This window comes from Dysidea avara, chromosome 6 (genome assembly GCF_963678975.1).
Source record: "Dysidea avara chromosome 6, odDysAvar1.4, whole genome shotgun sequence".
In the NCBI taxonomy this organism is placed as follows: Eukaryota; Metazoa; Porifera; class Demospongiae; order Dictyoceratida; family Dysideidae; genus Dysidea; species Dysidea avara.
This window is the reverse complement of record NC_089277.1, coordinates 4,372,991-4,392,117: the sequence shown is the minus strand read 5'-3', so window position 1 is coordinate 4,392,117 and position 19,127 is coordinate 4,372,991. Positions and strand designations below refer to the sequence as shown.

General features: G+C 36.8%; 2 long non-coding RNA genes across 2 annotated transcripts in view; one reads left to right on the top strand and one right to left on the bottom strand.

The window, feature by feature from the left end:
- The window catches only part of LOC136259100 (uncharacterized), a 60,144-nt gene that overhangs the window by 5,844 nt on the left and 35,173 nt on the right, over positions 1-19,127 (top strand). The window contains exons 3-6 of the long non-coding RNA XR_010703192.1: positions 6,462-6,592; positions 7,126-7,261; positions 7,306-7,821; positions 8,505-8,623. This is a non-coding gene — a long non-coding RNA (uncharacterized lncRNA). The remainder of the gene's footprint in view (positions 1-6,461; positions 6,593-7,125; positions 7,262-7,305; positions 7,822-8,504; positions 8,624-19,127) is intronic.
- Positions 5,059-6,306, bottom strand: LOC136259102 (uncharacterized). Its single transcript, XR_010703194.1, has 3 exons — positions 6,267-6,306; positions 5,392-5,575; positions 5,059-5,199 (listed from the first exon to the last, which is right to left on the bottom strand). It is a non-coding gene; the product is annotated as an uncharacterized lncRNA (long non-coding RNA).

Genomic DNA, 19,127 nt, shown 5'->3' with positions numbered 1-19,127 from the left:
CCGCCTACTCTAAGATTGTTATCACGAGTTCACGCGTGCTTCCGTTCGGTCTCTACAGCGCGTAGAAGGCCAAGGTGTAGAGAAAACTTGAGCAACATTCCTTTGAAAACCACAGCACATACTGTTCAAGTGGTAGAACGCCTGACTAGCGTGCAAGAGGTCGTGGGTTCAAATCCACGTGTTGACAGATTTTTTTCTTTCTACTTAGTACCTTTTTGTGAACACCTTTTTAAAACACAGCTTTTAGCTCATCATATCTTGGCATGCAAAGCACGTATCGAGGCGGGACTTCAGCGAAATTAAACGCCCATCATCTGGCAACTCGAGTGTTGTTGTAGCAAATCAATACGTGCTTTTGTTCGCTCTTTATAGGGCGATGAAGGCACTGGTGTAGGGAAGGATCACTGAAAAGTTGAGCTACATTCCTGTCAAAACCACTGATAAACAACTGTGGCGATTTGTGCACCTCCCGTAACCCCAAGTTATTATAACCAGCCAGGGTTCAATCCCCGCCTAGGTCATAACTTTTTTTTTAACTTTTGAGACCTTTTTGATGCACCTTTTTGCTGTATCTGTTCCATGCAAGTCTTCATCTACAAACTCTTATGATCAGTTTTTCAGCACTGGCACTGAATTACCTCACATAATAGGGACTCTTATAGCACTTTTGGGACAGGGCAGACAAATTGCCAACATATTTGTCCATCTGTGTGTTGGTCCAGTGTGTTGTATTAGAGTAGGTAAAAGCTTCTTTCACCAGTATCCAGAATATCTACATCTTTGTTTTAAGCACATAGGTGTGCACTGACATGAAAAACTGTTTGTTCAGACTTACCTCAATGCTGCTGTAGTAATAGGCAGCTTGCATGATTGAACAAATACTACTGTGCATCTGAAAAATGATAACACTGGAACCATGCAGATCCATAGTTTACACCGAGGAACTGCATCTGACCTGGCACAACTGTTTCACTATCCTGCTTACATGCTTTCACTCTAAAGATTCATACATTACCTTATTGGTCAATTACACTGCAGGTGTTTCAAAACTGGGTTTTTGTATGGCAAGAGGTATATGTGTCACTGCAACATCAGAACTGAAAGTGCATAGGACAAGTTCTGAACTTTTGCTTGCCATGCAGTAACTATAACTGCAAATTGTGTTGACTTTAAATTATGCTCAAGTTCATTTCTCTTTGTGACAGTCGGTAAGGTAAACATCAAAATGTAGAAACTGAAACTGTACCGTGTGTACACAACCTGTATGTAATGTAGAGTATACTGTATACAATTGCCTTAGCTCGCATGCAGTTTAACTAATTAGCTAGCCTTGCATGCATGCTTCACTATAAATTATTATGTACTGCATAAGGATCATGTACTTTAAAGCACTATCGACATACATGCTACACAGCAAATATAGGACACTAATATTTATGCTTGGTTCCCAATATATTAATTATTGTTGCATTAGTTCTCATGTAAAGCAGAAAAGGTTCCGTTTGTTCTATACAGCACGTTGAAGTCACTGGTAGGGAAGATGCACTGAATAATAAAACTACATTCCTGTCAAAACCACAAACAATAAACTTTAGTGTTTTGCATCATTAATGACATAAGAAAACCTCATGCTCTTTAAAAAATGTGACATCACCATGTACCCTACATAGCTACATTAGCAGTGCTGGTGTTTAATGTTTAGTCCCTCTTTGTGGCATTAAAATGTTTAATGTGGAGATGGTCCTGCACATAGGGCAGGTACCAATGCTAGTGAATAATAAAGGCAGAGTGCTGTCTTATTGTTTCCATAACAATTGTCTAAATTAGGAATTTGAAGTCACTCTATTCACAATATAGCTTCTCAAGGTCAATCACAAATGGGATTATCGATATCGCCAGTTACGTAGAAGCCATGTTTAAACGATTATAACAAGATAATTTACGTATGCAACAAGAAATGGAAGCGATGATATACAATCTGAAAGCACGTGTCTCCGAGCTAGAACAAAACGATGAAAATTTTTCATCACTTAATCATTTCCCAGGGAAATCGGATTATTCGCAATCTCATTATGATGATCTTAATAAAGAAGTGGTTAAGCTTCGAGTAAGTATGTGTTGTGTGCATGTTCGTTCATCTGTCTGTATACCTCAGAATCTCTTTACAGTGAGCACTTACAGGACTAGTTAGCATATGTACATTGGGATATATAGTACAGGCTTTATCCTATATATGAAGACCTGTTAATGGGCCTTATCCAAAACTACGCAAAGCCGTACAAGTACTATACACTATCAGTTTTATGAATGCTATACTTTTGTTTCATTTCCGCGTCGCATCTGTGACATTTTAACTGGGGGTGTAGTTTGTACAGGAGCCTATGGGAGAATGGTAAGTTCAGCGTATAGGAGTAGCTCTAGCTTTATGAGATGCAAGTATGTTGTTTTATTGTTTAAAATATGACATTCTAAGATGACAAAACCCAGGAATGATGCGGCTTATTTTGCTGTGTGCACTGATTAGAAACTTTCATAGATTTGTTTAAGGTTACAGAATAGTTTAAAATGCATGGAAATTACAAAACCTCCTTTAAACCAAGCAGGGATAAATAATTTCAGCAACTGTGTTGTGTTAGCAATGTAACTAATTGTGCTTGTTTCTTTTTACTGCAGAACAACCACTAGCTGTTCTTGGGTGTGTGGTCCACAATAGAGTGATGTTTTATATGCCAAAAACCAGACTGACAGATTACTGAATCCTTATAATTTCAACACAGGTGACTAAGATATCTAGGTCCTGTGGAAGCGATTTTTTAAGTTACTGGTTGTATAGACGTTTTATTGAACTTTTAGTAGTTTTTTCGAGTGAAACAAGCTCTTTGAAGGCTTGTATCTGAGTCACTAGGAAGAAACATGCCAAAAAACCCTTCCACAGGACCTAATAAATGTAATATACAGTATCACTATGCCCCAGAAATGCCAATAGAGCCTACAGCTTTTGCTGTATTTGGCTGTGGAAAACATGGTAGTGACAGCTGGAGCTGAGCAATGTATGGGCTGGCTTACTTGTGTTACTACAACAAATTGTAGTGTTCCACCTGCCTCAAACTACACTGTAGCAACATAAAAACATTAATATGAAGGGCTTCACCTTCATTTAAAACTTTTCATGCTGCTAGACTGGTTTTATGGGCTTCTCAAAAAGTATTGATAGGCATTCAAAGACTATATCGTAACCATAATGTACTGCAGATTGGTAGTCTGCCATTAGGACAGATAATTGAAACAATACTGAATGCTAGATTGAACGCAATAACATGTCCTTTGTACCAACTTTATTTAGCGCACCTTATCAAAAAACCCAACTTCTAATCTTTATTCCTGGGTTTTGCCATCTTAGACTGCAGTGTTTTTAATGGCAAAACAACATAATTATGTCTCACAAAGCTAGAGCTACCCTAATCTTGCATTAGTATATAGCATGATATTATGTAGTGTATGTTAGGTTGGCAATGAAAAATTTACACTTTTAAGATTAACCTGTAACCTACAGAGTTGAGGGTAACTGGTTACTTTTGTAACTAAATTAAGTAACTAGTTACTTTTACAGTAACTAGTAATATAACTATAGTTACATGTTTTGTAACTAGCTACAACTGTCTGAAAAGTAACTAAATTACTATAGTAACTATTGTAACTATTTACAATAGTTACACTTTAAAGCTACAGCCACATTAAGTAGACGCATTCTGTGTTCTGTTCTTCATGATTCAGCTTGAGTAACAGATGTAGCAATAATTGAAACTGAGCTGAAATGGCCAGAAATTATTTCAGTGTACATATGTACTGCGTGTTCCCTTCTTCCCTCGTTGACGCATATCTGAGCAAACTAATCATGAAAATTATGTTCCAAAAGTTAACAAAGAAGCAATTTATATTTTGAAAGTAGCTATAACTGAAGTACTTAGTTGCCTTAAAGTAACTGTAACTAAGTTATATGGGATAAAAGTGACAAGTAGCTAGTTACTTAACTACCCCAACTCTGGTAACTTAGGGGATGGAACCTACCAATGATCTAGTTTAAAGGGTGTAGTGTAAAGGGTGGGTTTTGTAGATAGCAAATTCCTTCCATTTGGGATATACGTAGCTGTGTAGTAAAATTTGATGGATTTTGGTTCATAATGGATGGGAACATTTAAAATGTTCTCATTGCCTTTTTGGTTATTGGGTGAGGTGCTCTACAAAATTTAATTGCTTAAAGGGTGATTTGCTGTACTTCAATTTTTGCTAAAAGGGCGCTTGATGGGTCTGTAATAAATGGTCAACCCACTGAAACTCACTTAACAAAGTGCAGTGTTGGTTTGCTACCGTACGTTACTCTCAGACACCTTTTTTGATCTTAAATACCTTATTAAGTGAAGCTTTATGGTGTCATGTGCCAACACAAGTGTTGTTGAAGCATGCTAACAGCATTTCTGATGCTGCTGCCCATTTTATCCAAAACCTTGTAAAGTCATAAATGTATATAATGCGTAGTACAGAAACAGCAAGGGGATTATGGTTTTGATATAGGTTGGATCACCCAGAGTTAATATAAACATTTCATCTCTCCCAATACCCTAGTCCCCACACTATCCACGCTGTTTTTATGTTGTGACGTCACTGTAGATAAGATCTATATTCAATTGAAACCAGAAAACAATGGAAGAATACTAATTGATGGAACAATTAAGTGCTAACAGTGGGCAGTGGATGGGAAACATGCATGCAGAGAGTTGATTTCTTAAGCCCATAAAATACTGCTACTTTATATGCACTGCTACAGCTGCTGATATTTGGATTATGCACAAACAATGTGACATGGTATTAGACAAGAGTGGCATGAATAGCTACACTTAATGTGCATATAATGAGAGAGTGAAATCAAGTTATTATCATCAAAATAATTATATTATCTTAACTGTTTAAATTCATTGTTGTTAAAAAGGGAAGTACAATGGAAGGACTATTATATCTATAATAAAAATAAAATATTATTAAAAAGCAATTGAACATGCTTATAAAGTTGGTATAAAAATTCTGACTGTGTATGTTGTACAAATATAGTCTATGCTGAAAAGTTGATGGTAGAGATGTCAGTGACAGGTGGACACTTGTATAGTTCAGTGAACTTTTTTTGTTCTTCAGATCTTCTTTTACCTGTGACATGTTAAGGATTGATGGTTAAATGAACTGATATGATTAGCAGTTAGTGATACACCATTATGAGATTTTGCTGATAGTTCTATAATCGATATTGAGTAATATTTTCAAGGCCGAACACTATTAGCAGTATATGACTCCATTGTGTATCACTATAAGTTACATGCATGTACGTAGAGTATGATATACCTTGTGTAATCCTGAGGGTAGTGTGTGTGTTACTGACTGTGTCATCAGCACTGTTACACTAGTGACATTGTTGTAAGATAATTTCCCACTGGTGTGACCAACACACAATTGTGAATGTTTACATAATCCAGTTTCTGGTTGAGGGATAACTTCTTCTGTTCCGTCTCCCATTACACTTCACCAACTGTGTATAATGAATACCACCATAAAATAATATAACATGCTGTAAAACACTTTCTTTTACTTCACTGTTTATACTGGTAATACTCTAAACACACATAGCTGCATGTTATTCCTTGTGACTTGTAGGGTTATGTAATAACTGTGGTACACTACTCCACACCCATCTGACCATTTCTGTGATCAATGTTATTATACCATAATTCGTGGTTTAGTTTCTGGTTAAATGTTAGCAAGTGTCTTCTGGATCTTTAATGCTTGGAGAGAATGTGCCTATCACTAAAATGTGCATGCAAGCCCATCATTGAATCTATATTTCCTTCTAATGAGTATTGTATTCGTGTCTTCACTTAATATATAATTATAACGTATTTATGTGTGTATGTTGAACCACAAGTATAATTTTATGCAGATTAGCCTATGATACATCTGATAGCCTTCCTATTACAGCATGCAGCATTGCTATACTTCAATGTGAATTTATCAGTAAAATTACATCAACATCATGCATGTGCCAGCTGTTTATATAATTACTGTTGTGCTGTTTTGTTACCATTCTCAGCAATGTGTTTCATATTATAAAAACTAGAGAAATACTTTTTTATTGCAATATCATGCACCATTGCTAGTTAGATGCTGCAAATTATAACCACAAGCTCTACACTATATACCCCACTCATTCATATGACACTCACTTTAAGGAGCTGACCACTGATCACTTGCACGAGTTTGATTCAATAGTAAAAAGTGTCTATTGTGCTAATGTTGCTAGTTTTTATAGCAAGGATGTGTAATGACATCATAAAGCCATATAAACTACACTACAGGCCACACTTGTGCATGATATGTGTTTGTACAAGCCTACACGCCTCACCACCATGTTGTTATAGCACCTGAACTGATAACACAACAGTAGAGGTATAGTTGGGATGGTGAATTGTGGACACAACACAAACTCCTCTTAGTTCTACATCACATTGAAGGCTACTCCCTGGATGAATACTAACTATGTGGCCTTTGGGTGAGTTTTTTGTTTATGTTTGTGCTTAGCAGTCTGTGTATTGTATTGCATTGTATTGTGTACTGTGCAGGAATCATGTATGATTATAATGCACAGGTGTAATTATAAAAATGTCCAAATCATTACAAAACTCAGTGTATGTGGGAGCATTAACAATGTTCTGGGATAGATTATTCCATAGTTTAATCACTGAAGGGAAGAAGGAAAATTTAAAACTGTCCACTCTAGTATTTAGTTGCTTAAACCTTTTAACGCAATTTTGTAGGCATAATATGCCATGTCCAAGTCATGCATGTAGCTATCATAATAAAACCACCATGGTAACAAGTGATTACTTTGTCTCTTGTATAAGTTTGTACTTACATGGTGCATACACTCAGATGAAACCCCCTTTATTTCATAGTTTAGTGGCTTCTATATTTTGTCATATTGGCTTCTGATACTGACCTTGATAAGTTTTCAATATAGGAGAGTCTAGAGTAAGAATATAACTCACATAACTCTTATTTAATTCACCTTTTTAAATTTTACAGATGAGTGCTATGCTGTTCAACACAACAGTAGAGGTATAGTTGGGATGGTGAATTGTGGACACAACACAAACTCCTCTCAGTTCTATATCACACTAAAAGCTACTCCCTGGATGAATATTAACTGTGTGGCCTTTGGGTGAGTGATCTGATTATGTGGCTTGTAAATAATTAAATATACAGTGTGTAGGCTTATAGGTTGAGCTGCAACTCAAGGGAGTATGTGGTGTATTCAGTCTGATGGAGAACTGACTCACTTCAGGGCTGTTTTTGTGCTGAGTGTAGGGAGTCTCCCTGAGCTGTCTCACATTCAGGACTCTGCACAGAGGGTGGGTACAAGGTGGTGGCATACAGGAGCAAAAAGTGGAGGGGAATCCTTACAAGCTTTGATAGATTCATTCACATCATCATGTTTGTTGCTGAGCTACTTATGAACTTGACAGCATCATAGATAGCTACTTGAACATTTCATTTTAGCATTTTGTAAACTAACTCTACTCTTTACATGCATGCAACCAAGTTGGCTTGTAATGAACACTACGCTGATCTTATTTACTAGATTACTTGTGGAATAACACTTGTATGTGGTATGACAATCATCCACATCATCATAACAAATATCATCCTGTGGTGTGACCTTGAGAAAGTAGCACCTGACCGTGAGACCTTGAGAAGAGGCCCAAAAACTTGAGTCTCATGGTGAGTTGAGAGGTCTGGGCTTGGTGATTCTGAATAAGGTGTGTAAGGCTACCAAGCCTACTCCAAATAAATTCTCTGTTTCCTCCAGGCTTATATGCAGGCAGGAAGTCCATTAAGATTGGCAGCTTTTCAAGCAATTATTTGCCTTGCACAACCACAAAAGCTGCAAAAAAAAATCATGACTAAGCTTGTTTGTGCCTTCCTTTTTAAAATAACATGAATTTGGAATTGGTACAGTATGTAAAAATAATGGAATACAGAATAATGGAGTATTTAGAGCTGACAGTAACCAGATGCGGGTGGTAGATGGGAAGCATAGTTTAACATAATCACATGATAGTGATTAAATGTCCTGGAAACAGCATGAATAAAACCATGTTAATGCGTATGAGCTTGCATAATGTGAAGCAGCTAGTGAATCTTCATGGATTGGCCTTATATTTAAAATAACACATGTTGTGTATTTAATGGAGCTTCACACAGTTATAGCAACAGAGTCAACAAGGCTGAAGGTTTTGAGTATCAAATTTATTAGTAAATTGTTGTTTTGCAAACATAATAATGATAAGACACCTGGTGAACATTTCCACCTTGTCTTAGGAATGATGAGGGGTGGTGATTATTATTAGACCACTGTTTGGTTGCTAGATATCTGATATTTGAAGTTACTTTAATGTTTGCAGAGTGAAGACATGTGAAGCAGTTTCCACCATATTTGTCAGTAAGGCCATCTCAAGTGGATGAGTTGATGTTATGTACAGCTAATTAGATACCTCATTTACCAGCAATGTGGATAGTTCAGGTATGACACTTTGACGTATAGCTAGCTAATGTGGCATGTACTATGGATAATGGTAATATTCCCAGCCAGCCACCTACAATTCACATTTGAAATTGTACACATTATTGTGGCAAGTACTCAAATAACTAAGCACATTTACACCGTCTTCCACCAATTGACCAGTTTATGGAAGGATGGGGGCCAGATGATAATTATTGCAGTATGTAAGGTGGATTTTTCAGGGGGTCTGGGGATGCAACTCTCAAAAGCTGTAGAACTTTTTTTTGCAATTTAAAGGGTTTTACTATATGAACAAAATGCTGCTATACTATGATGTTTCCCAAAACTTATTTCACCAGTAGAGCCAGCACCCCCTAACTTACAGAATTCCTGTGCACAATATACGTGTTATGGGTGCACTGATTAGTAAGTGCTATCCTACTGTATGTGTATAGTACAAGACAATACTGTATAGAGGGAAACTTTTTTTTGACAGGGGAAACTTTGGTGAATTTGGCAATTTACTACAAATTCGCCAACATTTAACCCACCAATTGTTCGTAGCATCTCACATTACTGTCTTTATAACTATGAACTGAGCTTGAATTTGCCAAAGTTTAGCTGGCTATTCGCCAAAGTTTATTCCCACCAAAGTTTCCCTCTATACGGTATAATTACCATACCATTTTTAAATTTAAAAGATAGCTCAACTGTTAATTGTTGAAAAAGAAAAGGATTGCATAGGAAAAATACGTACAGTAGCACCATTTTGTTATATTCAGTAGCTATAGACAAAAACTGTTATTGAAATTTTTTTTAAAGTTTGCTAAAAATGATTTTGAAAAACTCTGACTGCATATGGTACATGTAATGTTAGTTGATGGTAGAGATGTGATCCTTGTAGTTCAGTGAACTTTTGATTGTTCTTCAGATCTTCTTTAACCTGTAACATATTAAATATTGAAACTGATATGATTAGCTGCACATGACTCCATTGTGTATCACTATAAGTTACATGCATGTACGTAGAGTATGATGTACCTTGTGTAATCCTGAGGGTAGTGTGTGTGTTACTGACTGTGTCATCAACATTGTTACACCAGTGACAATGTTGTAAGGTAATTTCCCACTGGTGTGACCAACACACAATTGTGAGTGTTCACATGATCCAGTTTCTTGTTGTGAGATAACTTCTTCTGGTATGTCTCCCATTATACTTCTGTAACTGCAATGAATACGTAATGATATACATAGTTAATGTTGTTTAGTACAGAATTTTTTTAGTTTAAATACTAATAACAGGCAATTTAGTTAGCTATGTGAGAGTATTCAAGACTGATTGTATATCTAAAATATTTTCATTATCTCACGAAGTTAGGTTATACTATAAATGATCTAATCATTTTACATTATGAAGTGGATATGGTGCTGGCACCGGTTATGAACATGAACGTGAACGTCTATTTTACTGGAACAATTAAGGCCATCATTTACCTAGACTATCAAACACACCAGTTGTATCGAGGTGAGCTAGCATTCGACTTTAGGGCATGCGTCAGAGGAGGCAGACATGATTTAAGCGCTGCTAAAATGTATTATACAAATGGTTCGTTTATAACATGCTGAAGAACACTAAGCTTATGACAGGAGTTACTATGCAATATTTATTGCTGCTTTGTATGGCATGCAAAGTGCTGAGATAATTGCACACGAGCATTGTTAATATTGCCATAAACCAAAGGGCACACGACCAGTAGTTTGCCTTGGGTCTTGTACTTTAGGGCATGTAAAAAGTAGTTACTAGCATTAGGGTTAAGGTTGGTTAGTTTCTTCTTCACTCTTGTTATAGAAGTCACTTCAGTTGGACGTCTATAAGGTACAAACTAAGGGAGAAGGGTAGCTGCAGCAGTGTTTTTCGTTCTTAGGTTTTTTCAAAGTTTTTTTTTTAATGCACGTGACTGCTGACACTATAAAACCTGCCCTTACATTATAGTAGCTACCAAAATTATCATACAGTGTAATAGTACTATATGGATTATGAAAGTTAGGGCTTTCTTGCCCAAGAATATCACCCAAAAACCAGCCTCATATTTCCTTCACAACAACTTGACAGTACTGGCTATGCATAGCCAAGCCCATAAATGTCTTCAGATATTCAGAGCAGCCCCAAGTCCTGCCAACAGGTACTGTAACTACATAATTTTCTGCTAGTAGGAATTAGACATCATGTAATTTTCATTACACTTGTACAAATAATACCAATCTCATGATATGCTTTATGGTATAAACTAAGAGTCAAAGTATCTAATATTATTAGTTTTATTACCCTAGATACAGTACATGCAGCACATTTCAATGCTGTTACAAATGATTTGGGAGCATACTGTATGTTAATTGGCTATAGTATATGCCTTATACAGTTTGAGCTATATATAATGACAATTCACTTCATTACTCTCGAGGTATATACTGTACATTTTCACTCAGCACATGTTACAGTGTATATGCATGAGCATACATACACACTCCACATGCACGCACACAAACACATACACACACACACACACACAACCGCATGCACACACACATACACACACACACACACACTGCACACGGAAGTATACACATATCCACACACACTGACACACTCTAATCATACTAATATATGCTACAAGACTGCATATTAATCACATAGTGGAATATAGTAGAAATGTTTGGATCAGCTAATAGCTATGTGGTTTGGTTACTCTTTATGTTGTAGGTAACAGCTGCAAAAACATGGTCTGTTCCACACAAATCTAATCCTACTGTTCTGCTGTTGTTAGTCATGCAATGAATTACACATTTACTTTATCAAATGCTTAGGCTGCATAGCTATATAGCACTTAAGGATAACTATTCAATATTACGTGGCATTTCCGATACACATAAATATCATATGATACAGTATAAGTGATACATTAATCTGCAAATACTTACAGTGTGACCAGCAGTTTCACAATTCCTGTCTATACGTATAATATTAAAACTGTATTATGTACTGTCAGTGGTTTAGTGCAGCTATTTTATACTACCAAAAATTCATGACATCACTGTTTTTTTACCATATATATAAACAGGTACTTGGCACAGATTACATGTAAAGGCTTCATATGGGTAAGAAGACACACATAAGGTTTCATATGCCATGGGTACTATTATACTATAAGGCTTCATGTGCCATGGTTATAATATAAGGCTTCATATGGCACATAATATAAGGCTTCATATGGCACATAATATAAGGCTTCATATGGCACAGGTATGTACTATATTATAATGCTTCATGTGGCACATAATATAATGATTCAGTGGCACCACGGTATCACGAAGAACAGGCACGGTTCACACCCACATTACACGTAGCGAAAAATAACGTTCTACAAGGAAGCTTACCTAGTTAAGTGTTGGTAAAAGTCCATCCATAGTTTAATAGACGACGAAAACAGCCATAAAACACTCTAGAAACAGATGGGCGCTAAACAGAATTTTCCGTGATATTTTTGGACTTCTCCGATCATCGTGACAAACATATGTACAACGCTAGATTGTATCTCCCATAATTGAATTCTTTTAGGTATGCCTATAAAATGAATAGGGTGGCTAACCACATGTTGGCCTGGGTGACTGGTCACCCACTCCAGGCTATCAGCCTGATTATGCTTGGAGGGAGCGTTGCGAATCAATGGTCAAAAGTGAGATTTGTGATGCTTGAGGTCTTTTCTGCTAGCAGGTTTCTAACCAATTTAAGAACCGCTTAGTGGATTTTAAAGACCTCATTATCCTCCAAAGATCAAAGCATATTATGCATACCATTTTCTAAGGCTTTATATGGCACATGTAGGTGGTACATCTAATAATGTTTACAAGTCAGGCTTCAACAGTAAAGCTTCAACTTTTTATAAGGCTTCAACAAGATTCACTGCACACTATTATTACAAACCTTGTTATATATTTTTTTATAGTTATAACGCGGTTGTGAGGGATATGACAATATACGCAAGAGTGCTCACAGGGCACAAGTACATGTATTTTGTCATATCCCGAGGAATCGTGTTATAACTGTTATATTCTGTACCCCAGTAGATGAAACGATTATAGATAGCAATTGTGACCGTCTCAGCAAAAACCTGACTTGTTTGCGCATTTAAAAAAAAATTTATTCACGCAGCAATATCAGCAGTGTCCAAGGAATGGACCACCACAGTTTCAGCCTTCTGTGGCATGTAGTTTTGGAATTATAGCGATAGACAGTAGGAAGAGCGAGGTAATCGATTTGTACAGTTACTATACTGAAAATAAACTATAGGCACTTACATTCGTAGCCATAACTTCCGTTTGAAGTAGTCTACAGCATTGCAATTTGGCTTAAAATGTTCACCATACATCAACGTATCACCCATGGTATAGTATTAGCCCTGTAGATACTTGCGCATATGGATATGAAGGCGGTTTGGTAGAAGAAACGATAACAATCTTGTATACGTTTACCACATCGTAAACAAAAGCACGTGACACGCATACTGGTTGAGCTGGAGAAACGAAACAAAGACTTTCGAATTCTCCATGAACAGGCGAATAAAATGGTATATAATTTTAATCGATTTGAGTCTTCCTTCTTTGAGTACTGGCCCAATAAAAACTTGCGTAGTTTTTTTGTAGCATGCATAATTTTACGAATTATTTTTAAATTTCGATTTTCTCAATACGCATGCTTGTGCGAACAAGTCAGGTTTTTGCTGAGACGGTCACAATTTATAGTGAAACAGCACCTGTTGAAGATAGAAATTAGTAGAAATCCCTGATGGATCAGAAGTTTTAGACTCTTTAGCAGTGCCATGCTCAACTACTCACGATTAGTGAGTTATCTATGAAGGAGACAAGAGCTCATGGAAAATTCTTCTCCTTGCCCAGATAAATAATTCTTGATTGATTTATGTGCTTGTTATTAGAGACTTGTTTACTGTTTAGATAAGGATTTCACAGAATGTGTGAAGTCACCATATGTGGTAAGGATAGCCACAAAGCGTGGTATATCACTTAATTTATAGTTATAACATGCTTACGAGGGATATGACCAAAAAATGTGTGCTCGAGTGAGAGTGTGTATATCTACAACCCAGTAGATGAAAACGATATAGATAGTAAGTTATAGTAAAACAGCACCTCCTGGAGGTGGAAATCAATAGAAATTCTTGATGGATCAGTTGTTTTACACTTTTAATGGTGCCACGCCCACATAGTTGCGATTAGTGAGTTATCCACAAAGGAGACAAGAATTCATTGAAACTTGTTCCAGTTTCTGAGGTGAATAATTGTTGGTTGATTTAGGCACTTATTATTAGAGACTTGTTTACCATTTAGATAAGGATTTCGTGGAATGTGTGAAGTTACACCATATATGGTAAGCGTAGCCACAAAGTGTGGTATATCAGTTATATACCACAACGCGGCGCTTTTGATCTCAACCACAGGTGTGGTATATATATATATGCAATAACAAACTACTTGATGGTTTTTCAAGATACGAGTGGTGAATTTTGTATGGGCAAGCAGTAAAACTTAAGCTGCACTTGTGCAGAAGCCAATGTTTTATATCCAGTAATGGTGAATTTTTAAAAACCATTTCAAGACATGGGTAGAACTTAGTCTTGCTCCAGACCTTGTTATCTGGGGAGAGATTGGTAAAACTAACGTGTGAACAAAGGATGTGATAAGAACAGTAGGTCCTGGACCACATTATCAGATACTTGTAAATAGTGTAGTCTAACTGCAACTCCATGCCAAGCATGAAGGAGGTGTTTGCTTTAAAGGGTTCGCTAAACTTATGCTACACACATCTCAGAAAGTTCCTGTTTGTTGTAAAGGGTAGATAACATAGCTGAGTTAGTATAAGGTGATAGCTTGCTTATTTCAGACCCTACGAATTTGATGGTGAAGCCATATGGAAAACCAGCTGCCAGGAAATTAATGAGTAGTGCACTATTTTCATTCCAGCCCTGTTTAGTTGGTAACTTCTGTAAAGTAGGGGTGACCCTGGCAATGGATGAAAAACGAGTTGTTTCACTGAGAAGATTAGTGTAATGGGAAGGACAAGGGTTTGTTACACGTATATACACTGTAGTAAGGTATTTTATACAAGTTGTGATTTAAGCAGTTATCATTTTCAGCTATGCTAGTAAGGATACAAAATTTATTTACGTATATTGCTAATTTTGCTTGCCAGACGATTTGTGTGGGGGCAGCAAGTAAATTGTCTGGTCACTGTTGTACACATTCTGTGACCGCTGCCGGAATGTTGGCAGTGGTCACAGAATGTTGACAGTGCCTAACGTTTTTTTACTATGAACTCTTGGTAATATAGTTACAGTATAGTTACAGTGTAGTGTAGTGTTACAGTAAAGTATTTTATAGTATACGTACAATAATTACAACTGTGATAAATACACTAATTCCCTGTAATATATTTGCGTCCATTCATCTGTTAACCACTGGTGAGGTTCACATATTGTACTCTGCTCAGATGCCATAATGCTGTGAAGTAGAATTCACCTAGCTTTGGAAGAAAATCTTCCACAATAACAATACATTATACCATATGACTGGAAATCATTGACAGATAATATTGTCAATGTATTGGTTTATTATACTTTTCACAAAATATTTTCAAGGATAACGTACACAGAGAATTGCAAAGTCAAAATAAATTCTTTCTATATATGTAGTTCCTTAATCAGATCGCACTTTGTGCAAAACATTGCACACTGTACTTGGTAGTGGTAATTATGGTTATGTTTAATTTGCCTTCTTTTACAAAAATACTTACAACTTGCTGCTTCTACTAATGTTTATAAGGATTTTTAGTTAAGCATTCTGGTATGTTATTTAATCCCAAAATTTCTCCAGAAAAAATGCCAGCTAAGTTTGCTCAACCAATAACTTCTGAGATGTGTGTAGACCAAGACAAATTCTAAGAAATAGTGAAGCCAAGATATTTTGTGGATGGTACTCTCTTAATAGTTCAATCATTCAACAGATAGTGATACTCAGAGGGGTAAGGCTTGTTGTTACATAACTATGAGGTGTTCGCACTTTGTAAGATAAAAGGTAACTGCCAGATGTTTGATCACTGAGCTAATTTATTAATGTCATTTTGGCAAGGTTTGGTGATCACTTGGGCTGTCAATGAACACCATCAGGCTTCAATACAGAGTTGATATTACTAGGCAAGTCATTGATGAATGAAAGGCATAGAAGGGGGCCCAGCACAGACCCCCTGTGGTACACCAAGAGCACTGGAAATGGAACACTAATCTTGTTGTCTATACCAACTTGCTGAGTTCTATTTGTGAGAAAGTCTTTAATCCATTCTAAATAAGCTCCATGAATTCCATAATATTTCAGTTTGTGAAGTAGCTGTGCATGAGGCACTTTGTCAAAGGCCTTTGAAAAGTCCAGAAAAGGAATACCAACTTGGTCTCCAGAACTGAGGCGTGTGGCTATGTCATGCACAGCTGTAATGAGTTGTGTCTTACATGAGCGATTCTTCCTGAACCCATGTTGGGCGTCACATAAGATAGAGTTTGTCTCAAGGTGTTTGCATACTGAACTACATTTTATAGTTGTAACATGGACACAAGTGATTTGCCTGATATGTATGCCCAAAGCCCGAGGACTGAGGGCATACATATAGGCAAATCATTAGTGCCCATGTTACAGCTAATATGTAACACTTCCGTTCAGGCTGATAGCCTTGATGCCAATACGAGTGTAACAACTGGATTTGCTTATATGCATGCCTGAAAGATTTGATTATGGTTAGGCAGCAAGTAACGTTGTAGCTACGATTGTTATAAAAAGTGGACAAGTCCTACAGATATCATAGAAAAGTCAAGTAGGGTAAAATTTTTTAATTAGTCCACACCACAAGTGACCACGCCCACTGCTAATGGTGAAGTGCAGTTGGGGATGTTGCTAGACAAGCTATAAAGGAAGAATATTTGTGAGTTGTGTACTACTGTTGTCATTGTGAGGTATTTTAGTAGCAGCTACATCTTGTTTTGTGTTTTCTCCAGCTATTAATCTTGTTACACAGACGAGTTATAGTGCCGATGTGAGAAATTCCATTTCCCATAACGACTATTGTTTAATGAATTAAGTTATAATACACTCAAAATTGTGCCAACTGCATAATATGTATACATGTACAAGTAACTCCTTTTTAATGAGACATTCTGGCATTGTTGTGAGCTTGTATAGTTCAGATAGTTGTGCCATATGCTGATTTACCAAGTATGTATGTGCTATTATGTAAACTGTACACTTATTTGTAGACCAGTCTATAAATATTTTCCTATAATAGTCACTATATGGTATGTACATGCGTATAAATTTCTGTATAGTGAACAGAGCAAATACGTAATAGCGGATACCTACCATCAAAGGTTGGTTCATATATTGATACCTCTCCACTTCCAGCCCCATCAGTGATGTCCCCATCTTGTAGCTATCCACCTGGCACAGCTCTGTGTATCAGACTGTGGAGGTAGGATAGATGAAGTCCAGTGGACTCTGAAACTCCATTCTCCCCAATACAAAGAGCCTTAAAGTTAGTGCAAGTGTTCCTAGATGTGTTTTGGTAAATAATGCCAGTCTGCTTTAATGTACTATGTAGATTGTGTGATTGCTGTGACATCACATTGTAACAATATGATTTTGTGGGTAACCACAGTGAAAGTATGATTTTGTGGGTAACCACAAAGACAAGTTTGGCTATTAGCTGTATGCATAGGTGTATATGACCACAAAATAATTTTTTAGGCTACTAGTTGTATGTGTATTACATGTCACTAAGGTGTATATGTATTTACATAGGTGGTGCTATTTACCAAAACATGTCTAGGAACACTTGCACTAACTTTACGGTTCTTTGTATTGGGGAGAATGGAGTTTCAGAGTCCACTGGACTTCATCTATCCTACCTCCACAGTCCAATACACAGAATTGTGCCAGGTGGATGGGTACAAGATGGGGACATCACTGATGGGGCAGGAAGTGGAGAGGAATCAATATATGAACCAACCTTTGATGGTAGGTATCTTTTAGCACATTATTTTCCCTAGCTGTTCACTACATCACTATGTACATGTACACTATACACACGCAAATACATGCATTGAAGGTTGTGAGGTGTTGAACACACTGATAAAGTTGTTTTCATGCAAAAAACCACAGAGAAATGCTGATATCTGACTATAGTGTTTACCATCCTTATAGGATGGTGTCACTACGGTAACAACACTATCATATATAGAAACATGATAGCTTATTATAACAAACCAACAAAGATAAGCAGTTATAACTATTGACAATCCATGTTCGAAGTGCAACGCTCATCATCTGGCCATGCTAAGCCTTTCAAATTCAAAACTTCTACATGTCCTTAACAATATATTGAAAGCTGTGGTATAAAGAAAATTACTGAGTCCCATTCCACAGGACAACAGATATGTTGGTAAAGTACTTGACTTGTGTGTAGTTATGGTTAAATGGCTAAATCCCATTATTGACAGTTTGTTTTCTTTGTTTTAACTTTTTTGCTCCCTAGGGAAGTATTGTGACCATCTATTGTTATGTGGTTAAAAAAATAATTTACGTACATAGCAGTTTACAGTTTAAAAAAAATAATATTTAAAGTTTCTGACTAGTATGTGTTACATATATAGTCAATGCTGAACAATTAATGATAGACAGGTGGACACTGTAGGTGGACATTGTAGTTCACTGAACTTTTTGGTTGTTCTTCAGATCTTTTACCTGTAACATATTAAATATTGAAACTGATATAATTAGCTGCACATGACTCCATTGTGTATCACTATAAGTTACATGCATGTACGTAGAGTATGATGTACCTTGTGTAATCCTGAGGGTAGTGTGTGTGTTACTGACTGTGTCATCAACACTGTTATACTAGTGACAATGTTGTAAGGTAATTTCCCACTAGTGTGACAAACACACAATTGTGAGTGTTCACATAATCCAGTTTCTTGTTGTGAGATAACTTCTTCTGGTATGTCTCCCATTACACTTCTGCAACTACAATAAATATTATATAGTTAGCACGTATGTAATTGTTTAATACATGAGTTTTATTTCATTTCCATAGTTGTTTTTTTCACCTGGGCTTGATGGACTGCCCTTGCCTGCCACCCCCAGCACAAAGAAAGGCACATACTGGACAACTGAACAAGACAATAGAAAAGCATAGTAACGTAGCCAGCATGTTACTCTGACAAATGGGACTCCACTTGCACTAAATCCATTGGTGGTGGAGCCCTAGTCTAAGTACCAATGGATGAACGCGCACCTTGAATACATTGAATAGCTGAACGGAGTAGAGAAAAACCAAGACAATACCAAAGCCAACCCAGGACTACGGAGTATTCATCACCCCACTTAGCCGATAGGAGGGAAGCCAGACACT